Consider the following 27,837-nt stretch of genomic DNA (forward strand, 5'->3'; position numbering starts at 1 on the left):
AACCAAACAACAAAATGGAGCAAGGAATCTACAGTATGCCCATAGCTTTATTTATTTATTTTAAATCTTTCAGTCACAGCATCTGACCGAGAAAGTGACTATTAAGGGTTCATCATCAATAGATATCTATTTAAGTCCATCATCAATCCCTCCTTCATTTCCAATCTGCAGTTCATGATCACAGGGCTCGTCCATACAGCTGAGCTGTCAAATGCTGAATGTGATTTGTTGCATAATAAAGTGAGAGCAGAATGGATGCAGACATACAGTATGCAGATGTTGCATCTGTTTCTGGCAGAGGAAGCTCAGCTCGTGGCCTGTTCTGCTGTGATAAAGGAGATAAAGACACAGACCAGCTTCACAAAGACTCACAGTTCTGGCTTGAGCACAAAGATTAACACACAGTCACACCAGTCTTTATAATGCAGCCCAGAATCCTGATTCACACATCTAAACAGTCTTCTTTGCCTTGGTATGGAGAAATGCAGAAAATAAATTTCAGGTGTCAATAAATTATTTATTTATTTATTTGCATCACAGTGATGCAGCTGAGTTTTTCATAGCAAATGTGCACCTTATCTGAAACCTCATCATGCTTGAATGGTTCCACTTTTGGTAAAAAACCTCTTTGAGTTCCTGATGCTATTATAAGAGGGCTGATTTAAAATGTTAATGCTGGTTTTGATGGCGGAATAAAATGAGGTGGACCAAAAGAAACTACAGATCCTTTGTTCTCCAGAGACACCTTGACAGGTTTATGTTTATTTGATGAAGCTGACCTGAAATAGAGAAAAAAAAGGGGCTCAGAAGCTGAGCTTGACACCCAGAACGGGTTACTTATGATCTCCAGGACCATAAGATAAAATATGGTGGAGATGAGACTTACAGTAAATACAGCAGCCACATCCATATTATCGGTCAATAGGCCCTCTGACACTTTCAAGGTTTGTGAGGATAGTTTACCCGATAACAGAAACTGTGTGCTGTTTGTTATATTAATGAGTCAGCTGATTTTTTTGTATTTCCACTGCAAATGTATGCTTTCCATGAATTTGCTGCACAGAACAGAGTGTTTTTTTTGGGGGGGTGGGGGGCTAGTTTAGGGGCATTGTGTTTGAAATGTATGTATCTGACAACACTTCTTATGTGATTCTTTGTTGCCCTACAAGGACATTAAAAGTTGTGGAGCAACTTTCAAAGAAGCAGCTTCTCCTATTCTCTGCACCTCTGTTCAACCCTCACGGCAGATGTTTCTTTCATGAGCCCTTCAAAAGCCCAAACTATGTTTTTATTCTTAGTCAAAGAGACATACTGGTGAGGATACCAAGGAACAAAAAAAAAAACCCCCACTTGAAATTAGTGTGACCATCCTTCACCTAGATGACCCAGATTCAAGTGCCCATGACAGCAAAGTCCCTGCTGGAGTGTCCTTGAGCAGGACACTAAATCCCTATGAGGAGCGATCAATGAGTTTGTTTGCGTAGTCTCAGCTCTCTGTGGAAGAATGACCTTTAAAAAAAAAAAAGTTAATTTCCCCCTTGGGGCATCAAAGTATCAAAGACACAAAATCCCCTTTTTAATCTGTGATTTTGCTGCTTCATTTTGAAGTTAAACTGTATGCCTTCAGATGAAACTCTTATCTTACAACATAGTGCGACAACGGCAACAAAATTACAGATGCAATCTCAAAAATAATGTAATCATGAGCTTCACAAAAGTAGAAATTTAGTGCAGGGCTATTGTCTTGGATCACAATATCGTGCAATGTTTTCCTGTTATTTTGTCCACCCCCTGCAGAGCTTCAAGCCATCAATCTTTCTTCTTCTACAGTAGAAGTCATCACATCTTTTCAAACTGTTGCTTTGTCTTGTGGGGATGAAAATCGTTCATGTGCCGTATTGACGTGGGAAAACACTACCTGGCTATTTCGTCGCCATTCTGTCATTCAATTGAAAAAAAAAAAAACATGTTTCAACTGAAAGGCTGACCTGCTGTCATCTCTGCCACTCACAGCTAGAGTCTGTGTCCACCAGGAACCACAGCGCTCTTATTGTTGTTTTCAAAAGAAAGGCATGCGTTTTAGTATGTTCCCTGTAACGCTGAGAGACTTCTGCAAAGCGCTCACGCTGCCAATATTTAGTGTATTCTCAACAACAACCCTCATTTCTCTTATACATTGGCTTAGGGCTGGTATCTCAACTACACAGGCTTATGCAGCATTGCACTGACAGTTGGAAGTCAAACATTCACAGATGGCAGGTCGTATTTACAGCCTCTGTGCATTACAGCGGTCCAACAAAAAAAAAAAAAATAGTAATCCACTATTTCCAATAGCAGTGGTGAGTATTCATGCAGTTGCTCCATCCAGCCAAAACTAAATCCCCAAGGGAAACTCTTCAGACATTCACATTGTCCACACCTACTCCTGGTTTTTACTGTGCCGATGCATTTTGTTTTTCTATTTATTCTGGTTGTAAATATCTAATATTTGATTTAAAAAAAAAAAGAAGGTACAATTCAGTTGCAAATAGTGTTAGTATTTTTCTTTCACAAGCCAGAAAACTACATGTCTACTACATGCATAAAAAACTGCATCAAAGAAGTTCTCTGCCAGAGTCTCTTAGTATTACTGGGACCATTACTGGGCCCAGAGAACACACTGGCCACCTCACCAAACGCAGAATAGAGCCAATTAGGAAGAAAATGGTTTCATACATTTATTTTCAGGCAAAAATAAAATAGTAATTGCTTAATGAATCAGCTGAACATCCTGTTCATTCACGAACAAAGAGAAAGGAAGAGGGCTAAAGTGAATTCTTATTTTAGACTCTCAAAGAAATTCATCAGCGGAGGTCTTCTTCGACTTATTAGAATAAAAGCAGCAAGTAAAACAACAATATTGTCAATATTATAAAATATTTGATTTGATGTGATGTGCTTGCCTGTCCCTGTGTCAATTTTGGTGAGATGTTTGGGATTCACCACTTAAACTTAACGCCGACAGTGAAACCTGTAAAATTAAAAGTAGTCATTTTAAAATTCCTTGTGCAAAATGTTTCTAAAGGCAAAATAAAAAAGGACCGCTGGTGTGAAAACAAATGTCGAATTAAAAGCTTTTCAATGAGATTGGCGGCTAGCTAGTTAACTTTAAGTGAAACTTTCAAATGTTTATCTGTAAACACAAATATTCATCCTGCTACTTATACATGACGGCACGTTAGTGCATGTAAATAAGTTGATTGGAGTAGTTGAGTTTCTAACTTGGAATCCTGACTTGATAGTATTTGGATTTTGTTTCTTAGGAGGAATTTTGAAATTCTGATACTGTATTCATTATTCAGCACTCATTTACAAGTCTGATGTCCTTGCAGATAGTAGAAATACAGTCAATAGCTTTGTATGTATCAATAGGGGACTGGCTGTGTTGCTCATAGCCAACCACAATAGTTTATATTTACTAACAAAATATCAGAATTTTTTAAATACACAACTAAACATCCCAAGGTCATTTTTAAACTTTGCATAAGGAAATGGATGCACAGGGTTAACAGGGTTTGTTGCCTCTGTACACAACAAAAACCTTGTTGAGAGCTTGGTAGTAGAGAGTGGCGTTACAGCTCAGTATTCAGCAGCAGCACTGAAAATGTGTTGGTTTCTACCCCCTACAGGAATGATTGATTTACATGGCAAGCAGTGTATTCAGAGCATGTCTCTCCACATAGCCAGATTTATGATGGTGCAAACACGCGTAGAGGTCAAAAAAATACAAAAAAATACACACAACACTGAATTTAAAAAGAGGACATACTGAGATGCAGACAGTTGTTTGGAGTCGTACAAACATCTCTGCAAACGTGAAAGAAGTGTCATCATGTCTCTGCAGCCTGTGCTGAGACATCCCTCCATTTGTTGGCTGCTTGGGAGCGAAACATATCTTGCATCTCTTTGCATTTATATTTCAGGCATCTGGCTCACTGCTTGTACAGAAATATGGAATGATTAAGCAGCTAGGAGTTGGTGTCCCTCTTAAAAAGGAAATGTGGGTGATGAGGAATACTTAAAACATGAGACAGCCTTGTAAGCATGCAAGCAAGTGGGTCACTCTTCCACAACAAGCATCTGAAGTGTCCTGGCAACAGACACTTTATTTAGAGCATCCAATGTTAACACTGACAGCAGATCGTCACCTGACTATATCTGATTCAATTTGCTGAAATGCAAAAAGAGACTTGATGTGGTAATCAGTGAAAGCAGTGAATCATAAAGAAACCAAATGCACTGCATGGCGAGAGCCCCTCAGAGGGGACTGAAGTGGCAGCTTTTATCATGGTTGAGGCCCAGAGGCCCCCAGGTGCTCCGAGTTGAAAGCCCCGCTGAGCCAATTATGTGTAAAGGTGCAGTGACACAGGATTTCGCTCCCCATTCATTTCTATGAGGAATGGGGCAACACCAATTCGCTTCTGGTTGTGAATTGTGCAACCAGAACCAAATGCTAGCAGCTGCACTTTATGCTCATAACCCAACTCATGCCATTTCTTCTCCTGGCTGTTTTTTTTGCCACACAACACGAATACATTTGGCGAGGCAAAATCAAAACCTGATGACTGGCTCTCATTAGCTGTGCTAGCTACTAGCCTACGCTCATCTCATCCACTTCTATTTTGTGTTAAAATCCAGAAAAGGAAGGTCTAGACTTCGTGTTTTATATCTGTTTCAACACGTCTCCACTACCCCCTACTGTACAAACATGAAGCCCCCCATGACCCTCTGAGGATAAGGGGTTATAGATGATGTTATGATGGATGTTGTATTGTATTGTGATGATTGAAATGTTCATTGTTGGCTACATAACATCACTTATTGGGGCACTTAGTTAGCAGGAATGTACAATGTGTGTTAAGTTTTTTGGTTAGTGAGTTACAAGGAAAAAAAGTCATTTTATTTTGCTGGGGGAAAAATGAGGATACAATGCTTATTACTCAACTGATAATCTATTAATTCTTATTCTCCATTTTTTCTTCACTTTTTTACCTGAAGCATACTCTGAGCTCATTCTGCCACATGAACCGTCTCACTAATAATGATCCAGCCCTTCCATTAAATAACACTCATTGCTTTACTTTTTTATTTTTTGGCTAATTTTGAGTGATACCACAGCTTAATCCACACACATCACATTATATAAGCATGCTTCTCCCAAAATGCAATTTCTTTCTGACTGGGCAACTACCCATGTTGGCAGCTTTAAAATGCACCCAGAGGTAATTGTTTGAAAATGTAACCTCAATTCCCAGAAGTCATGTAATTTGATGTCAGCAAACTGCACACAGCGTACTCATGTTTACTCCAGTGATCACTTTTATAGCAAAGGGACACAAGAGGAAAAAGACTCGAGCTGGATGGAACAAATAGAGTGACTATATCAAATAAAAAAAATCTCAATTGGGCAGAAAGGGGGAAATTACAAGGTCTCATTTAGTGGAGATGGGATGGTTTTAGACCCACTGCAGCTCACAAGACAACAGTGAATAGCAAAACAGAGGATTAAGCACATAAAGCACTGAACCACTATATATTTTTTTACTGGTTTTGTATAAATTTACATAAAAAAATGTTGCCTAGTGCAGCTTTAACTCAGACTTTATAGTCAATTTGATTTATCACAATATGAAGTACATCTCAAAATATGCTGATCAAACTGCTTTAGAATAACAGCAGAGTGATTTATGTACAGTATAAGCTAGCCAACTTTGCATATTGCTAAATTAATTATCCTCTCTTGATTGTACAATAAAGAGTAAATTGAAACCAGCACCGAAAAAGTGCGGGATAATTCATCACCCAAATGTCCATTTTTTTTTTTAGTGCTGTGAGAGCTGCATTAGCTATGGTGCTGCAGGATAAAATCCCTTTCAAATTTATTGAAACATCAGGCTGCTGGAACTGTACGGCTAAGCGCAATGCTTGCACTGCGAGATACTGATGTGACGGTTAATTCATGTGTCTTATATATTAAACGCTGGGTCCCATTATGCGTTAGATGTCTAACGGTGGGTAGCCTGTGTTCTGCCCTGTGATATTAACACGTGGAGGTCAACTTTACCAGATTTGAGGGGGGGGGGGGGCAAATTCTACGCACAATACAGAGTTAATGATTGCTGAATTGTATTCTCAGTGCTCTCATAGACATCAAACAAACACACAAAATCTCTGAGGAGTTTGTGATGTATTTATTCTGTTTCTTCTTCTTTTTACCCCTTGTTTTAATATCCATTATTTTCATCTTGTTTTTGAGCAATCCAGTCTTTTGTTTCCTTTAAAACACTTCTTGACAAATCTGTTCAAAGTGCTTTGGGAATGGATTTGACCTAATTTGACTTGACTGCTGGATATGTAGCTCCGCAGGCTGCATTTAGCTCAGCAAATTAGAGTGAAACAGTTCATTGAAGGATAATAGCGCGTAAGGATAAACTCGGTTGTGAAATTACATTCCATCATTCCCTGAAATGTCTGGTTCTTTTTTGGCAACACCATGTGAAAATTGACAGTCTGATGAGAAATGTTCAGCGCTGATACAAAATCATTTAAGATATTTTTCACTTCAGCTCTGAACATTTTCACATCTTCTGACAAAAACCACAAGCAAGAGTTTATTCAGATCAAGAGCCAGTTTATGCTGTATACAGTATGAGGAGAAGGGATGACCTGCGGCTTGTGATACCTGTAAGCAGCTTTAAAAAAGAAACGATACTGGAGGAGACGTGAGAAAAGGGTGGATTGGGTCCAGTTCTGATAGATTTGTCACACTTGAAGCAGAATTCTTTTGCCTAAAGGCCAAGTTCCTAAGTTGAAAAAGATGCATGCATTGTACCAAATATTATGAATCCAAGTTTTTATATAAAAGCCTGAACTTTGCAGTTGAGCAGTTGAGTTGTGAATTATATACTGAGTAAACCCTCAAGTCATAGTTATGATGTAACCAACAACTTATCATACAGTATTTCTAGTAGAAGAAGCGGGTTGGTGAGGCATCGACTTCTCATTGGTTCATCTAGGCATATGGACAACTACTGTCGACAGTACAGTTTCTACAACTTCCCCTGACCTTCCTAATATGAACACCTTGAGGCCATGTGTTTATTTTCACCAGGAATGTTCAGAATATGCTTCTTGAATATGAAAGTGAAGACGGTGGTGGGGGCTGCTTAAAACTTGTACTACATAGTTTATGCGCAAGATGGCTGTGACAAAATGTTACAGGAGCCAGTCCAATGTGTAAAAAATAATTAAGCTTTGATCTCAGAGGATTAAGAATATATCTAATACATGATACCAAATTGTTCTTGTCAGGTGGGGACATTGTGTGCAACTGTGAACAATTATATGTCCAATTATACGTCCAATTCAATTTCATCTTTGTCATCACTAATAAGTCATAAGCAACTGGCTCACAAAGTCCAATGGGATTTTTTTTTTTCTCTGATAAAGTATCCTGCTGTGAAGAAAAATGGCTGCTTTATAAAAGGTGGATATGAATTCTGCACTGTAGCTCTAAAAGCCTGCTCGAGAATGAAAGCTTATTCGTCTCTTGACACTTTAATGCTCGGCTCAAATAAGTCTGTCATAAAACCTGAAATAAAATGAGAAGCAACTGAAATCACAACGTAAACACCAAAGAATTATACGGAGGATGCAAGTTTCACCTCATATATCCCCTCAGGGAGAGAGGGACGCCTGCCTGTTCTCAGGCTGTAAATGTGAAATCAAAATAAGAGGAAACTGCAGCAAAATCAAAAGGCAGGAACTTTTTGTTGTTTTGAGGGTCAAGCTTAGAGCTGAGAGTCAATTTCAGCTGAAACGTTATGCCCAGGAATGCTATTAAATCAGACACAGTCCACCTCCGTGCTAACAAGAGTTAGCATCGTGCAGGGGCCCTGCAGACCATTTCTTACTCCATGCTTTGGCGGTAACAATAGGAAATAGTTATTTTTCTAGAAAGCTGAATGCACTCAGTTGGCTCATCAAATGTTTACATTAGACACCTTTCATGACTCCAATCGACACCTAGTCACACATTCTCTTGTCTGCGCTGTTTTTTCCTGCCACATACTAACTATCTTGTCATTTCAGATCCAGCCATTTCCTCCTGTTCTGCAGTAACCCCCTTTCCCGCCATTCCCCATCAAACTGACCTCCCCCACCTACCTGCTGACCTGCTCTCGCTATCTCTCATCAGCCCTGCAGTATAAATACCAGCCAGATTGTCTATTGTGCTTTCCAGCCTTTCGTGTTTCCAACCTGACCAGATCCCTGACCATCTGCCCCTCTGCCTAACCCCCCCCCCCCCCCCCCCTTTTGGATAAGTTTGCCTGTTTTGATCTGTCTGCCACGAGTAAAGGTGAACTTTTACTTAACCTGCTTGTCTCTGAGTGATGCATCTTGGTTCAAAAGTCTTTAAAAGGCATTTGTGATTTATTATAAAATTAGAAATAGTTTTAATCAAAGACAGGTTTCTGTGCATCTCAGTGACTTTGATAGAAGCAATTTTGAATTTTAAACCCTGAAGTTAGAAAAAGCCACTAAAACATTTGGTTCAGGTTAGTTTTTCAGCCATGGAAGTGTTAAATGAACACTTCAATTATGATAAGTTTCTATGCGTGGGTTTGGAGTTGAATTTGGGCTGCTGTAGTTAAACTTGGGTGCCGTTCCGTTTTATTTCACTGTAAAATTACTTTTTGTAATATCTCATCCATGTAATTATTTCTCCCACTTTCTGAGGCCATGGCCTCCTTCCAAATGTTAAATATTATTGTTGAATTTGTCATTTCAGAGAAGAGGGAGAACTAAATGTCTAAAATGGTAAATGGAAGACTCAGCTTCAGTACCCTTTCCTGAAGATCAGAAACCTACCACTAAATTCGTTTTAATTTCCCTTGATGAACAACTCATCATAAACAAGAAATTCTAAGTATAAACAGAACTTTAAAATATAGTTTTAGGATGCAATGGGACTACAAGATTAGATTTTTTTTAAATAATTATTAATTTAATTTCCTAAACTTTAAATTGACACCAGTTCGCTTTGAAAAGTTAAGAAAATTGTTCTCAGTTGTGATATTCCCGAGCTGCACACCTACTCTCTCAAACTGATTTGTCCCAAAAACAAATCATGGCACTTTTATAATAAGATGAAACTTGAGTTCTTATGAAATATGTTTAGATGTTGCTCTATATGAGAGATTTTGAAAGTGTTAAAGAATATGTATTTTCTAAAGCCAGACCCTGCACCTCCTTCACAGTCTTGTACAGTACATGCTAGTAGTTATATAAAATAATGGTGATTACCTGTGAGAGGATTTACACCCACTGAAAAGCATACTAGGGGAAAAAAAAGCAGCTCAATTGCAGAGAAGAGAAGGGAAAGAGATAAAAAAATATATTATTGTCACTAACCAGTGGATAATCTCAGTGCACACCTTTTTAAATACAGTATATAATGCAGACAGGTAATACAGTGTTGAAACTGAAATTCAACAGTTTCTCTAAATGCTTGAGATGAATGAAGAGAAGCTCATTACAGTCAGGTTTGGGGAACCAAATCCTGCCAGCTAATTGGTGTGAGCTGTGAGAGTTAGAGTGCCATCTTTCAATGCTGGCTTCTCACATAATGAAATAAAAGCACACACGGCAACATGTAAATGGATAAAACATTATATTCATTATGAAAGTAATTACAAAAATGCAATTCAAATCAGCTGCTTCCCTCAGATGGGATTGTTTTGAAGACAGCTTTGTATGTTGGGGACACTGAAGATTTAAAAAAATAATGCTCATTTTGTAGAAAGAAAGATGTGCCATATATCAAGTGCTAGTGTTGTCCACTATCCTTCCGCTGAGAATTGATTTTTTGGTTTGTTTGTAAGTTTGTATTTTAGTGGGTGTCACTTCTTGCTAAGAGTGGAGACCATGTTTTGTGATCAGACTTCTAAGATATATTTGTTTGGGAAGCAGCCACAGCAGCTGTCAGTCAGTTTCTTGCAATCTCTCCTTGATGCCTCACAGTGCCTCGGTGCAACAACAGGCTTAGTGCCGCGTTTTCCGTGCCATTTTCAATTAAAGTCATCCTCATCAAATCTGGTCTGTCAAATTCTTCTTGCTCTATATCATGGTGCCTGGAAGCGCTCTCGTGTTAAAAGCATACCACCTCTGCAAAGCTGTGCCAGCTTTAAGAAAAATGTCTGTACATGTGTATTTCTTCACCATGTAATGGATGACAAGAACAGAAAAAAAAGGGGGAAGGAAAGACTGTATTTTACTGAAATTACTGCTTTAGGGTGGAATAACAAATACTGATCAGTCAGGTTGTTGTGTCCCCAGTCTTGGCAAAATCTAGATATAGCAACAACGACCAGCTGCACAGTATGAATTGAAGCAAAAACAAAATGTAAGGCAAATGACATGTCTCTAACTTAAACTCCTAAACCCAAAAAACAGGAGAAAAAGTGTTCAAAAAGGGCGTCTCATATACATGATGACATGGTATTTACGACGACCTATTTAAGAAATTGGCAGAAATATAACTAACACAAGTTCGTCAAAATTACTGACAGAAGTCTATACAAATGTTTCTGTTCCAGGTCAGAAAGCTGCTACTCTGCTCAGAGAAACTCTCATAGAACCATAGAACCACATAACCACAGAACCACAGAACCAACTGCTGACTTCAGCTGTTGGAAATGGCAGTGGTGGAGAAGGGCAGGTTGCTCTCAACTGGGGTTTACGTCAAATGATGTCCTCAGCTTGTCCAATCCGTAAGCAGCAATCCCTTTCAAACGGACCAATCATGGGCCACCACCTGTTGCTCATCACCCTTACACACACACACACACACACACACACACACACACACACACACACACACACACACACACACACACACACACACACACACTAAAAACAAATACAATAAAGAATAGATCTGCTTAACAAAACAGAAATGTCCCCTTTAAATAACAGCTCCTTGACAGCAGCTATTGAGAATGTGCTAAAATATTAAAAACATTCTTACACCTGGTCTCTGCTTTAAATCTGCAAGACTGCGAGTCTCGAACGCTGAAAGTCTCGGTTAAGACGTACTGGATCCACAGAACTCTTACAATATAAAAATAAATTGCTCGCAAGCGAGAATTTGCCCATTTTGTAATTTCACATGTAATATATATCAGAGTGAGCAGCAAATAGAACATTGCCTGTACAAATAAAACAGCCATTAGTCTTGCAGACGTGACGAGCCAAACGTGTTGAGAGAAAAGTTCAATTACCTTGTTAACAAGTGAATGGATTTTGTCCACTCTTGTGCGTGATGCATGCAGTTTTCTGAGATGGCATGGCAAACTGAATTTATCTTCAGCAAAATTGATTTCAGTTTGTTCCTTGCTTTAACCTGCCAACATGAGAAATGCAGTGTAGTTCATATCAAAAAGAAAGAAGAGGCAAAGTGCTCAAAAAGCCAATAAATGTTCAACAGTCTCTACAGTAGTATAAGTATTTATCGGTTCCCAAAAAGAAATACAGACTGCGTGCATAAAGTGACAGCTTTAACTTGTTACAGTGTTGGCTCTGTGAGAAAACAAGTCATTATGAAACTCCCGTGGCCGTGCCTTCTTTATTGCTGCACTCTTCCACTAATCCAAAGTTAAAGTAAGTAAGTAGGCTGAAGTTTTGGAAGGAATCACAAAAAAAACAAACACCCAGTGGGGTTACACAAAATAGAGCAGTGCGCATATACTTTCCAGATGATAATTCTATATAGAAAATTGTCAGAGACAAACACATTTGACATGTGAGAAAATGATTCAAGAGCGAGTGATTCTAATTGTGGGTCCATATGGATCCGGAGGCCTGCTGGTTTGAATTCCAACCATCTAATCAGGGACTAATTTACGCCAGGGGTGCAAAGTGAATGCACTTGTCTGTAATCAGCTACCTGGTAGGATACAGAATTAGCTAAAAGCACAGCTCATGGTGGGATCATTTACACGTCATCCATTGTGGCTCTTATTGGATGTGATTTAGAAACGTTCCATTCAAATAAACCATCAGTTCATCACATTTGTGATTTGGTTGCAATTGTACTATTTTTGGTAAACTTGCCATCTGATTGGCTGAAGTGTAAGGGAATTCACTCAACAGCTGGTAACTCAACAGCTGGTTACAAATCAAATAACTTCAAGAAAAAAAAAGAAATGTTGCTGAATTTTATATTTTTTTCTGATTTTGATGTCATGTGTGAAATGCATTAATTCATTCAACACTCACATGGGTTAAAAAGGTGCATAAGACTGAACAAAAAAGCAAACATTTGGTTGTGTGAATACATATACGGTTATAGGAAAGGTATAACTTGATGCTGCCGGGACCAGCTTGTAGGCCATGGCAAATAATGGGAGAGACATTTATTTAAATGATCTATGTCATTTACAGAACAAACTAATATGTGAGATGGGACGTTGTGATGTCTATGTGTCTTGGTGAGGAAAAATTTAAAAAAAGAACCCAAATACAGCACACAGAGAAAGTCTCATGGATTGAACTGAAGTCACAGCTTTTATTGTGTCCTCGCTTCTATTATTTCTATTTATATTGGAGACATGATATCCCTGTAAGCACTTCCTGTAAGGTCTGTTTCGATATAAGCACTAAGGTAATTCATTCATTACATTTCTGATCTTTGATGATAATGGAGATATCACTGCCGATGATGGTTTACATGTACATTGGATGAATTTTTAATAATATGCGTGCTATAAAGAGATACTGTGAAACTGTGTGAAGGCCAGCCGTCTCTCAAGTGGTAGAATCAGTCAGACATTAATCACAAGGCTGGTTGTTAAGTCCCCGGTTCCTCTTGTCCACATGTTGAAGTGTACTTAAGGAAGACCCACAACCCCAGATTCCTCCTTATGTGTGTAATGTAATGGTTGTGTGCACTGTAATAATGTTTGGATTTTGCCAATGCAACACAGACAGTCCGTGAAATTACGCTTCCTCTTTATTGTTCTGTCTGTCGACGGATCTAAAGACTGATGGAGTAGACAGAGGCAATGCAAACACATGAATACAGATGTGCCAATAACCATTTATGGCTTATTACAGGATGTGAACGCTCTCAATTATTGAGTACATGTGCATATTTCTGTCTTTGTGTAGCTTTACAGCCAAAACTGTGTATGCACAGTTTTATGTATCTGGCCTATGGAGCTCTTGTTAAGCTTTTACAGCAATTTACGAGAGCTGTCACACAGAGTGAGTATGTGTTGTTGGATGGCACCCGCAAATGCCTTTAATTTTAGTAAGGGAGCACGACCGTTGGCTGTTTCTGGTGAACAAACAGTCTAGCATCAAATAAAAAACAGTAAACTAATATAAATCATTAGGGGTGTAACGGTATGTGTATTTTTTCCGAACTGTGCGGTAGAGGACGTTTGCTTCGGTATGCGACTTCCTGGGTTCGGTCCACCCTGTGATCCAGAAAACTTGCACGGGCAGAGCAGAAATCCTAGAGCGTGTTTTGACACTGCACCAGTTGTTGTTTCTCAGCTGTAGCATGCTAGTCTGCTTAGCCCGGTTAGCCAGGTTAGTCAAGCTCATGTAGTGTCACTACCTCCAAATGGCAAACACAAATGAGAGACCATATCTGGAGGATCCTCCCTGACATTTAGATCCACTGTATGGGAGCATTAGTTACGGTTTCCCGGTTAGTTTCAGTGAAAATGGGCAACGATTAGTGTCAAACTGTATGCCGACATCGTTCAACTGAAGTCGGGTATGTCTGAAGAAACATTTCAAACATGCCATTTACGACGCCATCACCCGAATGTGTCGATTAGCAGAACATTACACCCCTATAAATCATGATAATAGTTTTACTCATGCTGTTTTGCCATGAGCTTTTTGGCATGGGAACAAAATGTCTTCCTCTCTCCTCTATTCGGTTGAAATCACGTAGTAGGTTGTGTGGTTAGATCAACAACCCCGTCAAATACCCCCCACGTATATTACAGCCATTTTGGCAAATGGACAGTAAAAACGTGGAATTGAAGAGGGGCAGGGAGCAGGTGCAGTTCACGACCCACCAGTTGCCCATTCCTGAAGTAACAAACGGGTCACAGGTGAAAAAGGAAATGTCCGCAAGCTCACACCTTGCTATCATTAGAGCCAGATGAGTCTCTGCGGGCTGATATAAGGCAGACAGCCGAGACAGAGGTCTGACCCTTCTCTGTGGTGACTAATGGTTCCGACATTGCTCACTATATCTCCTGGGCAGAAGTGTGTCACCAGACCCAAAAGACCTCAGGGTGTGCGAGCTGGAGAAGCCCATGGCACATGTTAACCCACATTGTTCTGTATGCTGTGAAAATACAGTGAGCCCTATATCTGTTTTTAGCTACCATGTAGATAAGATTACTAGTATTAATAATTTCAGTCCATTTGTGAGTTAAAAGTCAACAAAACTCTAATTTAAATTGATAACGAGCGACTGATGTTTCTGTGCAGTACAGTTCTCATGTCTTTGTTCTACCACAGTAGTGTTCAATGCTACCCAATTCACCCATGTGGCTGCAGGTAAAAGGCATAATTTCTCCCATCCCAACACTAAAATGGGAGTGGAAAACAGAAGGGAATAAAGAAAAGTGCAAAACATTTCGAACATTTGTTTGGGCAAAGCTGACCAGCCAATCCACATTAATATTGATATCGAATACTAATTCTCTTCTCACATTTTTAATTCATGTGTTATTACATTTAGCCATTCTAGCGGCCTAGTTATAGGGATGACAGCACTGGTCAGCTAGTCCAGCACTTTGGGTCCAGAGTGAAATATTGATGACTATTGGATAGATTGCTGACAAAATAAGACAGTCATGGTTCCCAGAGGATGAATCTTAATCACTCTGGTTATCCCAAAGTGACTTTTCTTTCAGTGTCATTATGGAATTGACATTTGTGGTTCAGAAAAGATAACTATCGGATAGATTGCCATGAAATATTTCCCACAGGATGAATTATAAAAACTATTATCAAAATGTCTCATCATTCGTCCAATATTTTGATTTAGGACGAAATACTTTCAGAACTAATGATATATCAGTCTCAGCTGCACCTTTTGTAGCAAATTATAGAATAATAACACACTACCCTTATAAAGTAGAAGGATTTACTCCCATGCATGGTCTGCAGAGGCTTCAAGAGACAATTCACTCGTTTTGCAAAGTGTTGGGACCACAAGCAACTTCATATGAACACCAATTTCTGTGCCAAGCAGGAAAATAAGCAACAATGACTTTCTGACCTTTCCAAGCAAACATGGTGTTAAGAACAGGAAACTTAAAAGGCTTTCCATAGTAAAGAAAAAACATACATGAGCATGGAGATAAGAGTTGAAAAATGCAAGATTTATTTATATGAAAATGTCATGAAAATCAATTAAGTATTAAGCTTAAAGTTCAGGTTCTGCATGCCCAGGTTTTCCTTTTTACATCTAGCTGTAATCTCAAAGCAGAGGAAAATATTTCCTCTTGGCAAAGGGGAGCATTCCTGCAGGCATTCACACACACACACACACACACGAACATACACATAAAAGCCATAATGTTTATGGATGATACAATCTTGGCATGATTGAGCCATAGGTAAGGAGGAGAGGATTTAGAAAACCTCAATTAAGCGCGGGTGCAGTGTGGGATGATTCTGTGGGTAGAATTGCATTCAAAGTGCAGGGCTAATGCTTTTTACAATGGGTCACAAATGGATGAGAGTGGAGAGCAAAGAGGTAGGCCCCGATGCCACTGATTGGCCTCAATCATTGAGGGTGATTGGGAGTCAGGATGATGGAGGGCTTGCGGGAGAGAGTCCTGCTCCTTCCTCACTCGTCGCTCCTTTGCCTCGTATAGATTCATTTATTTGTGTCAGAGACGCTCAGTGTACTGAGTAGAGTGAGTGGACGTATAGATGCAGGCATACAATTTAGGTTGCATTTTGTAGATTCAGTGCAGTGTTGTATAAATGTAGTGTCCTGTCAATACCGAGAGGAGCAATAAAGCTAAACTCACAAGAGAGGGAGAATTTACTGTGCATGGCAACTTCAATAACCGCCTTAAAGTGTGCCGCATTTTAGTCATTATGTTTGAACTGTTCTGTAATGATTGGCTAATTTTGTACAACAAGGTGGTCGCATGCCTGATAGAATACAAGCCGTACACAAAATGTTGCTAACAGAGCAGAACTAGTGCAGACAATGACCTTGATATTGTCCAGGGGGACAACAGAGACAAGCAGAACACACAACACAGCCAGCCACTCTCCAGCTAATGAGTGAGTGCATCGCTCAGCTTTATCTTCTTAATTAATGATTGAGACGTGACTCATCAGTTCCTCCTGGATATATGTACGTCAGCTCTGCGGGGATGTAACAGTAGCGACTCACGAGGGACTCTGATTTAATAAGAAAGAAACAATAATCAGGTGAGAGGTTAAAAAAACAGTAAATGTGTTTTCCCATTGAAGTGTAAATTTGTGACTTAATTAAATTTTTGTTACAAAATTTGCATCTCTGTATTTAGTTCATTAAGGTTCACATATCCCAATTAAAAGGGAAGCAGTGCTCGTAAACAAAAGTCACATGGACTCACAAGGTTCTTATTTATTAACTTTGAATGTAGAATTAGGTTTAAGCAGCCAGGGGAGTCGGTTCAAATCCAGTTCCTATTATTGTTTACTGATGATGAATTCCCGCCATTAATCACCTTCTGTGTGGTGTTAACACACCATTAGTTAGAATATGAAGAAATATATTAAATTTCAGTGCTTCTCGAGCTGGCCCAAATTCACAGATTTGTCCCAGAATAACTAGTTAGTTAGTTTGGGCTCTTTTTGTTAATTAGACTTCTTATCATGAATGACCCTGTAGTTCACTTTACAAAAAGGGACTGAATTACCTGCAGCACTGTTTATAAGCCAAGATGAAGCCGTAAATGCTGCAGAGTTTAAATAATTTAGTTTTATCTTATGTATATAAGCTATATGTGTTATCAAGGCTACTTTGTGGTTGGGTTACCTGTTACCAGACTGAGTTGTCAGTGTTCTGCACTCTGTCTCAAGACCTGTTGCTGTACAAGAAACACATCAAAAGCCTTACAGTACTGTGCCAAACATTATTGCCACGCTTCTTTCCACTTCAGCTCTTAGTCACTTGAGTGGAATTGACAGTGAGTTCAATGTCAGCACCTCTGACTGTTTTTTTCAGTAAAAACTCTCTATAAAACATTTTCTGACTGGGTTTTGAGTATAAGGTGTTTCACGCTGAAGTGTACCAAAATTCCACACCTGAAGACGTCACTATGTGGACAAAATTTGCTTGGTTTTTGAGTATGATGGTTATGGACACTTTTGACCCTTAATGTAATAATACACAATGGCACTGAGAAGCCACCTGCAGATGAGAAAATGTACAACAAAATTCTGGAAGCTTCAGGAATATCCTTGAAAAAACATCCACTTAGTAAAACTAAGAATCTTATCTTGGACCTCTATCACCTCCTATTAGTACAAAATAGTAAAATACCTTCAATATTTTGTATAGTAATTACCAAAAGAGAATACTACAGATTATGTAGCTCAGTAAGTAGCACACGCACTATATGGTATTTGTATTTTGTATGGAATGAGCCTCTAGGAACAAGAAGGTGGATCACAAATAGAAACAATATAAAAACGAAATTATATTCAAAACAGTGGTTCTGCAAAGGAAATAAGTGCTGAATTGCAGTCCTTAATTTTAGATCACTGAGGCACCGAAATAAATGAGCGAGAAACTCAGAGTCAACATGCGAACTGAGTCACTCAAAAATCTTCCTTTATCTTAATATAGCTGCTGAGCTGAAAATTTCCTCCACACCGATGAGAAAATCAGTTTTTCCTTTCAAGAACACATTCAAATGTTTCTTGCAGATTTATTGCCACGGGTACACAATAAACTTATCTGGAGCTAAAACAAGGCTGTTGAACGAATAAATCATAGGATAGTGAACGACAACGCTGGGACGAGAGGGGCAGGTAGCAGTCTACCTGCTGTCACATTGTGAGAGGACAATATAAAGGCCTGTAAAGTACATCAATTACATTTCTACCTCATTAAATAAGAATCTGGCTCCATTTGAATTAGTTGTTAAAATATTCCACTGCCCACAAAAGTCTAGCAAGTTCCCATAGAAATATTACCCACTCCAAAAGTTGTGCGTAGTTGGCAGCCAGACTTTGGCAAAGCAAATGTCAGTCAGCTCTCAACCAGTATTGATGACTGGCACGATGTCTTAATTTCGTTATGGGGAGGCAAGACAGCGCAGAGTGAAAAAATCATTTCAAAACAAGTCATCAGCACAATAATAATAATTTCACATGATTACATTATTTTGGATCAACGTGTAAAGCGGGAAGGGAATTGATTGATCATTAAAATGCTGTAGGGATAGAATTTATGGCAATTTTATGTATAATTTAATTATTTCTTTTCTTTATTTATTAAGTGAGTGATAAATTAGACAATAAGAAGTAATTCTGTGAAAACAGTTATGGTAAGGCGTAATAGTTTGAGCCATTGTTAAAGCATTGAGCAGTAACAGGTAACATAACAGGATGCACTGCAGTTTAACACACCTTGCACCTCGTGTCCAGTCTTTAACACCTGACAGCTAGCCAATCAGAAACCAGACAGTTTTTCTTTGGTTGAAATTTCCATAGCGAGAATGAAATGAGAAATTATACACTTGTCACATCAGGGCCAAATGGTCTTATTCTATGGGAACACGACCCCCTTTTACACATACAGACTTAAAGGGTAATTGAAGAGTACGATCTTTTTGTTTAACCAGAAACAGAAGTCTTGCTCAAGGAGAAGTCTCGCTCTGAAATCTCATGAGAGGTGAGTTGTTGCAGGAAGATGACGTGAGTCAAAGTTCTTCGTACTCTTTAACAAGAAGGTGTCTCTCTGTTGGGATCCTTTCCAAACAAGCACCTTTAGTGGACCTACTCTTCACTTCTAAATCCATATGTGTGAATGCGGAGTTACAGTTGCAGTCCAGTCATGCTGTCTGCTCATTGTAGACAAAAGGAAGAATCATTTTCACCTTGAAGTTGTACGGTGTCATATACTCTTTATGTCTCCAATGTTTACACAGACAAAACACCTGAAGTGTCTGTTGGTAATTGCAGGCTTTGTTTTGACGACATTTCCAAAAACCTTTGCAAAAATTAATTTGATTCCAAGTTGATAATTTCCCAGACGGATTGAATGATTGTTTCATCAACCTCAACGCTGCATTATAAGCCGGAGCATCATCAGAGTGAGAGCTTTGCTTCTTGCATTGCAAGGTAATACTCGGCTCTAACATAGGTACCTCATTATGCAAATGGTTAGAGAGGACATCGTCAGCGTTACACTTTTTTACCTAAAACAACCTCAGGGGTTGTTTTACAAGGGCTGCAAAGTGAGAACACGTGCCTGTGTCACCGTGCCGGAGTGTGTATCCCTGCTAGCTGTGTATTATCCATTCTGCTGCTGGATTAATGGGGCAATTGATCAACGGCAGACTTGTGTATCCCAGAGAACGGCTGATCATTCACCTACAGCAGGGCCCGACACAGGAGCACCAATCAGCACTGCAACAGCCGGAATGATTACAGACGCATGGCTGGGTTGAGCAGCAGAGGAGCCGTCGAACCCCCCCCCCCACACCCGACAGCTTGACATTGATAGGGGAAGGAGCTGCAGTGGGTAGCACAGGAGAAGCTGAGGATAGGTTCAACAAGGCAGAAACCAAACAGGGATGAAAACACAGGTGTAAGGCTCAATCACAGAGCCGAGGGCTTGCTCGGAGGGAGACAAATGCTCCTCAGTGCCGTCAATATAATGATGTGCACTTGAAGAGGCATCACAGTTGATCGCATAGATTGAGATAAAGATAGAACAGTTTGCATCAGTTCCAGCATTCGGGTGGAATGGGGCTCGGAAACAGGGCGACCGTTTCCACTTATTGGTATTCGATAAGTCCGTGTCCAACTATTTCTCAAAGTGCAGGCTGCAATCAGCTCAATCACATCATCAACATCTCAGGGTAAATAACTTAAATACGCTTAGAAAATGTGACATGGATTGAACCACAAAGAACACCTAACTGGTCTCAGATAGTGTCCCCCCCATCGCTATGGCAACGCCTACTGGGATGTGGAAAGTAAGTGTAAAGGGTTTGGAAGAAAAAAGGATTTATTATTACTTTCAAACACATCATCTCAGATTCTAAGACACACATTAACTGACCAGTAAAATGTGTGATTGTAATATTATGGATGATAGGCACAGTCTTTAGTAACACATAGGCACTAAAAACAGAATCCAAGTGGTCACAAGATCACGATTTTTCGTTTCATCTCCATCCTTGCTCCTAAGCAGCCATCGCCGTGGTGTCCTTGTGCTGCACGTCCCAGCGATCGCTTGTCCATCACCCATAAAATATTGTGCTCTCAGAGCTGAATATTGCTCTGAGATGGAAGACAGAGAGCTGTAACCCTCACAATGCACTGCTGGAATGCAGTGTGGAGTTTGTTGAAACACTCAATCAATGCAGGAAATGATCGCTTGAACCAGTTTATTTTATTTTACTGTATATTATAGCTTTCACACTGAGCACAATGGATGCGGTAAAGCTGTATGATAATGCAATGTAATGCAATGAACGCTGAAATGGGAGAAGAGAGTGGGTTGAAGTTGCAAACTACATAACCTTTTGTCTGGATCGGGCAGCAGTGGAGATGCATCTTATCTTGGATTTTGTGTTGATGAAGTTTGAGTTGTCGTAGATGTTGCTATACAAAGGGAAATGTGCCGGTTTCTAAGGCTTAATTGACAGTTTTCAGGACTGTAGCCACAGACAGAGCCAAATGATGTTTGATGAGGTTTTAATGGAAATTTACCCAGGGTTGTAGAGGGACCGATATTCATCAGACGTGGACTGGCAAGCAGCAGAGGAGGACGGACTGAAGAATCGAGACCACAGATTCTTTTGTGCGCTGTTTGCAAATATAGGCAGTATCAGAAGCTGGTTGGTGAATCAGCTAGCCTGCCATCTTAAAGCTGCACTATTCAATATCTTTCTATTAACAATGGGCTAAATGACTCCGTCTAATGTGAAAGGGGGTCCCTCGTAATGATGAAGCTGTCTTTCAGCACATAGTTTTGCGACACTGCCCAGCACCAAACAGCAGACAGAGAAAGTTAGTGACTTGCTGGTGAACATAGTAGATCATTTAGCAGCTTAAGGGCCAGATATTTCCCTCAGGAGTTGGTGGAGAACAAAGTAGAGCAAGAATAACAGATTTGCTGTCGATGGGTGGCCAGAAACAACTCCAAATGAATGCTAATGTTGCTCCTTGGCTGCTGGATGTGTAAATAGGTCTCTGATGACTACTTAGTAAGGTTGTTATGTTTAGTGCTTGTTTTGCTGCCCCCAAGTGGTCCCAAAAAAAATCTATGAATACACCTTTAAAGCACATGAAAGCAAAACAAGTCACATCATCAACTCAATCATGCATCATGACCACACACCTCACCAGAGGGCTCTTTCACAAGACAGGTAGTGAATGATGATCCAAATCATAAAGGCTGGTGTGCTTTTGGAAGACGTTAGGGGAACGCTGAAGACAACAGACGATATATGACAAGAAGCTGATGTTTATCCACATGAGAAGATAGTCAGTGGTTGTGAAGAGCAAGAACTTACTGACAAAGTAAAAACAAAGGGATGGCTTTAATAAGATCTGGGAGCTTCAATGTGACGCACAGGGCCTAGCCATGACATTAGTACATTTCATTTAAATAAACCAAGAACACAAACAGATTTGAGAGAGCTATTACAAATTTCTAAGAAACTTGGTCACCTCAGAATTTAGCAAGAATAATATCAAAAGGAATGTCTTTAAGATTTAGGAAGTCTGGGTAAGAGGAGAATAAATTGTTCACGGAGGAGGGGTGGGATATCGAAAGGCAGTTGCCATAAAGAAGCCCAGGTATTGATTATCTGGTTAAATAGAGGACTGTAAGCTAGATTGACTCTATACGTGTGCATGTGTGTAGTAAAAGACGACAGAGAAAATATTTGCCAAGTGTTTGAGCTGAAGAATGGCTCCTCATACGATATGTAGCACTCCTGTGCTGTGCTGCTTCTTATATAGCATAACACCCCCCGCCCTCCCCCCATTACATCCTATACCAGCCTCAGCAGATACCCTCTCTTCTGTTCACTGCGGCGACCCAGCCCTTCAGTGGACTGTGCCATTTGATCCATGCAGAAGATGATTCACGCTCTGCGATCTGGGGAGTAAGAGCGGCAGAGGAATCCCTCTCTCTCCCCCTTTTCCACATCCATAATTCAGCATTTGCGCCTTCGTCGTCCTCCTCCCTTTTCTCTCCCCTCCTGTCTCCCTGCTCCTACCGCTTTTGCTGCTGCTACTTACTACTGTGTGCACTCCAGCACAGCATCCACAACCTGGGGTATCAGTCGTCTATAAACCACTCATCTGGAACTCTACGTCAAGCTGCACAGGTAAGGTGAGAGCAAAACAAAGTGCTACTTTGCCTTCATGAGATTCAGAGTTTGTGGTGTGTGAAATGTATGCTGGCTGCCTGCATCTTTTAAAGTCTTGTGGCTGATTCCCTTCTTAATTCACTGCATAATTTACTTTTTTTGCAACTAGATGATTTTGGGAGCAAAGATTTGGTGAAACTGTTGCTATGGTAGCTTAGTGAAGCAGCCAAAAACTGAAATAAGTCTGGTGATCTTAACACATCAGGGGGTACATTAGAAATTGTTGGAGCATTGGTCGTTGCCATGCAATAAAGTTTAATGTCCCCATGCGAGTCACTAATCCCACCATCCCCACCACACACACACACACACACACACACACACACACACACACACACACACACACACACACAGGTACCACCACACTCACTCACCCCATTCACCCATTCTGCAGGCTGCTCTACCTTTATCCCCTCACAAAGAGAAACAGTGAAGCTTCTCATGTGAGTTCAATCACTGGACTCTTGGTGGAGCTCAAAGGAAACTGGACTGTGTTTCGTGGCCAAACAGAAGCACACTAAAGGGATGAAACCCCTCTAACCCCCCACCCCCCTCTATGTTTTGTGGTGCATGGACATGTCCTGCTGAGGCTTTACAGTGTGGTTTGATTTTTGAGACGTATGCTGTGGCCGCATTGTATACACAAGTTTGATCAGATGCATGATTTGTATTTGCAAAATGCATCTTGGGTCCCACTTTTGATAGGTAGCATGTCTATAAATGTAAATTGAAATAGCCTGGATAAGGTACTTGTTATTCCTGCTGAATTGGTTTGAATGAAGATGGTTAAAAACAAAATACATTAAAGAAAGCTGAAGAGGATTCTGGATGCTATCATATCAGGAAGAATGGATTTTTTCAAGCTGAAAATGTCAAAGCCTTTATTTTGGAGGGATTTTCTGTGCATGTCTCATTCTCATGTACACACAGAGCAGTATGTGGCCAGAGATTGATATGCGACCCCTGCCTGAGGGAAGTGAATTGATTTGATATACTGTGGCATACCTTTACGTTAGTTTTGTGTTGACTTTCTGTTTCATAATGCAGCAGGTGTAGAACAGGCTGCTGGAGAGAGCAAAAAGGAAAAGGAAGAGAGACAAAGAATGAATGCGTAACATCGCAGCGAGGCTGGCTGTTGATGTGGAGCTACATGAGAGAGTGTTGAGGTGCACTGAAGCCGAAGTCTGACGCAAGATTGTCAACACAGCTGGATTTCAAAGAGGCTGGTTCAGAGTGGGATACTGAGATTTTGCAATAGAGTGAGACAGTAAAAAAAGTAACTCAAACAGTGATGTTTACTGGGTAAAACAGCCCGTGAGAAAGCAGATTTAACCGCTCTTACACTGTAATTGAGTTGGACTCTTTCTCATATGTTTTACACGATCAAACACTTTTATTTTCTAGTTGTATGTGACATCTGTGCCTTCACTGAACCTTACATTTTAACACATTTTCACTGCTGGTGAACTGCATTGTTAAAGGTGGACATGCTTGTTGATAGATGATATGAATGGGACACAAGTAGCATAATGGGTAAAGTTGCCTTGGCTTATGACATGCACTGTGTTGGACTAGTTTCCAATGAAAATAAGGATGTATTTTTTTTACCTTGTAGATGCTGAGGCTTAATTTCAATTTGCACCACAGATACATGATTTCCTGTTTCGTTTCAGCCACAGTACATTAATGAAACCTGGATGTGATTACACATCCTGGTTTGGGCTCTCATGTTAGCGAGCTTCAGACTGATGTGTGGTTACATAAAATTAGCCTGCAAACAACTTTTGGCTTAAACAGCCTAATCTAATCTGCACCCTTCGTTTACCATTTTTTCTGTTTCAAATTCTCAATAAATTGGAGGGCCGGCCACACAAGATTGTGCTCATAATAACAACCAGTTCTTATTTTTATTACCAACAAACCGCCATTGCTAGCAGTTACTGGTCATCTCAGTGTTTTTCCTTGTATAAAACCAGCCCAAGGCAGTCATTTAGAATAGAAAAGAAAAAGAAAAGAATTTATATTTTCCTGCAATTTCAGTAGCTGACATGCAGGGCGGCACAATGCGAGTTGTGTGTGTCACCTTCTCTGGGATCATCTGTGACCCTCAGTTACTTACAACACGTCTTTACGTAGATCTGCAGAGGTATTTACATAATGTCTCTTAAAGCTTAAGGCTAGTAGGTAGTGTAGTACTGGAGATAGTTTTTCAACTATGAACCCGATCTTTCCCTAACCTTAACTAACTTGGTTTAGCTGATATTAACCAGACCTTACTGAGTTGGCGGATCAGAAAGCACACTTATATGAGTCGTATGGGTCTTTTTGGAGGGTAAATGCTCCATTTGTCAAGTCATGGAGGTCTGAGGACTTGTTGAAGACAAACATGTTTTGCTTTGTTCAGTTCAGACATTGACAAATGATTAAATCTTGACCTTGCACAATTGTACACAGGCCACAAGAGGTTCAGGAAATTTCATTATGAGAATGAAATCACGAAACACAGAGGCTGAGGCGTAATTCATTAATAATAAATATAATGCTGCTCTTGTTTGAATAGGGCTATTAGCAACGGATGGTCTGCATCTGGGTTTCAGAGTTAACAGGATTTCATTGTTGCACTTTCCATATAGCAGTGGATTAAAAATGCCTCCAGCAGATACGTGTGATTACCCAGCTGCTACCTGATACTGGAATACAAAAAGCATAATGGTGGCAAAGCTGTGTGGTCAAATTACTTTGATTAGTTTTTTTTCTCTTATGCTAATGTCACCCACTGAAGTTTGCTCAACATAAAAAAGTTTAAATGAGACCAAAATAAAACATAGTTAAAATAAAAAATTCAAAGCACTGCGAGATATTTTTGTCTTCTTGCATTTTTTCAATAGTCTAAAAATAAAACGATGTTTCATTAACAGAGTAGTGATATTTGGTCAGTGAAGGCCAAATTAATGTTTTTCTCTTCTCTGTACAATCAACAAGACTCTTGCTGCCTTCTGTGTCTTCAGCCTGTGCACAATAGATTTCCCTCAGATGGAAAAGCTGCCAAAATAGCTCTCTTCTGACATGCCAAACTGCATTCATAAGAAAGTCAAACCTCTTTTCTAAACCCGGGCTGACACCTGCTTGACTCACCTTATGTGATTTCTATGGATCTTTTTCAGACATACTTTTAGAACAACACGCCGAACCATTGAAACGATTCTCCAAACACCTTTTAACTTCCAGCAGCTTGGTGTGGATTCACCTGAAAGTGTCTAGGGTTAACACATTGTTGATCATTGACTTTGACTGAGAGACTGAGGAAACGTGGATAAGAGTGGATATTTCACTTACTATAAGAACCCTCTGTTCTGTATTAAAAATACTCATGCTATTTCTTTCCTTTCTTTGAGATTTCCTTAGTTTATGTTTATGTTTTTCATGAATCATCTTGCCAAATAAAGAAACAAATTTGACACGGCACTATCTGAACAAAGATGATTTCATGTTCCACACTGGACTGCACATTAGCTTTCTGGCTTGACCAGTTTAATACAGTATAATGTAAAATCTGTTTCTTTATTTAAAATAACGTCTTTTATATTCAAAATAATGGCAGAGGGAAAGCACAGTTAATGCAGAAAATGAAAATGCATTACTTCAACAATGCAAAAAGAAAAGAAAAACTTGTCAGAAAAGTGTGTAGCCCTGCGTTGTTTTCCACCTTTGAGGTTTTGCTTGCTTTAAGAGCAGATTTAAAAAAAAATGTCTCCCTGAGGCGCATCATGGTGCCGGATCCTCCGAGTGTGTCTGGGGAAGTGCCCTTTAAAAGATTACTTTGATGGCATTTCTTCGTCATTAGTCAGCTGGAAGTGAAGAGACAGAAAAGATGTGTGAGAGGGGGTGTAACAAAGCGCAGACGATGGCAGGCGAACCAGAGACGCTGCCTTTACTTTTTAAACACCTTCACCAGCTTAGCCTCAGTGATTCATGCATCTGTTTGCCTCTATTTTGGGGGTTATAATCATCTGCTTAGTAATGAACACCAAGTTATTTTGTTCAGTTAAACCAAACTTTACACATTCATCTCGCTTATAATTCTGCTGTGATACATTTCTGTCCAGGCAAATCAACCTTTGATATTTACAGACTGTGGCCTGTTTGGTCTGATTCCATTGATCCGCATTGATTCATTCCACATGGGGCGTCTCTCGGAGTGTGTTTACTTTGATCAATGGGTCTAACGGGTAAATACACATTCTTGCTATCTACTTCAGCCGGTCCATACTAATCTCCCCGTATGGTCTGAAGGTGATAAGATATTGCTAAGATACTAATCACTCAGGTCGAGAGGCTAATTCTCTTTCTTCCTTTTCTTTCTTTCTTGCCACTTTTACTTCTACTTTCTCCATCCAGCTCATTTCTTCTTATGAAGATGGGCACCATTAAGAAGATGATTTCACAGAAAGGTAGTCTGCCACAGGAAGAGGTTGGTTCAGTCTGGGAGATGTTCTGCATGAACACTTCGGATGAGAAAATCTCAGTTTAATGCCTCTACAGGCTGCAATGCCCTAATGTTGCCAGAGGAGTGAATGCTGTTTCCAAACAGCCCTGTGGTGGCGCTGTTTTTCCATAATTGATCTGTGGAGAACTTCATATCTCCACTGAGCTGTTGGGCAAAAATACAAAGCTGAACAGAGACAAATATATCAATATATACACAGAGAGATAGGGGGGTTGGGGGGTGGGGGGGTTGTCTCAAGTGTGTCGGCATAATAGGATGCAATTATTTTGATCTCAGTCTGTTTATTTCATTAATATTTCACAAAACCCATTGAAACATTGACAGATTGGGCTCATCCATTAACACATGCACCACAAAGTTGTGTTTTGTTTTTACAGTATGAAAGTGACTACGACAGTCCGCTGTGGGGATTCCACTCTAAATCAAACGCATACTTTGGTGTCACAGTTTAACATGATGCTTAAATAGTGCAGTTAGATATGATGAAGTAGCTATCCATCTTAACATCATAAATAATAGTGACAGATGAAAAAAACATTTGCAAGTGAGTTGAATCTCCAATGCATTTCCAGTTGTTTCAGGGAAAAAGACCATCCGACCATTAGAAAGACTCATAAATTGAGTTAATTAGCA

The sequence above is a fragment of the Enoplosus armatus genome, chromosome 21 (genome assembly GCF_043641665.1).
Source record: "Enoplosus armatus isolate fEnoArm2 chromosome 21, fEnoArm2.hap1, whole genome shotgun sequence".
Taxonomy (NCBI): domain Eukaryota; kingdom Metazoa; phylum Chordata; class Actinopteri; order Centrarchiformes; family Enoplosidae; genus Enoplosus; species Enoplosus armatus.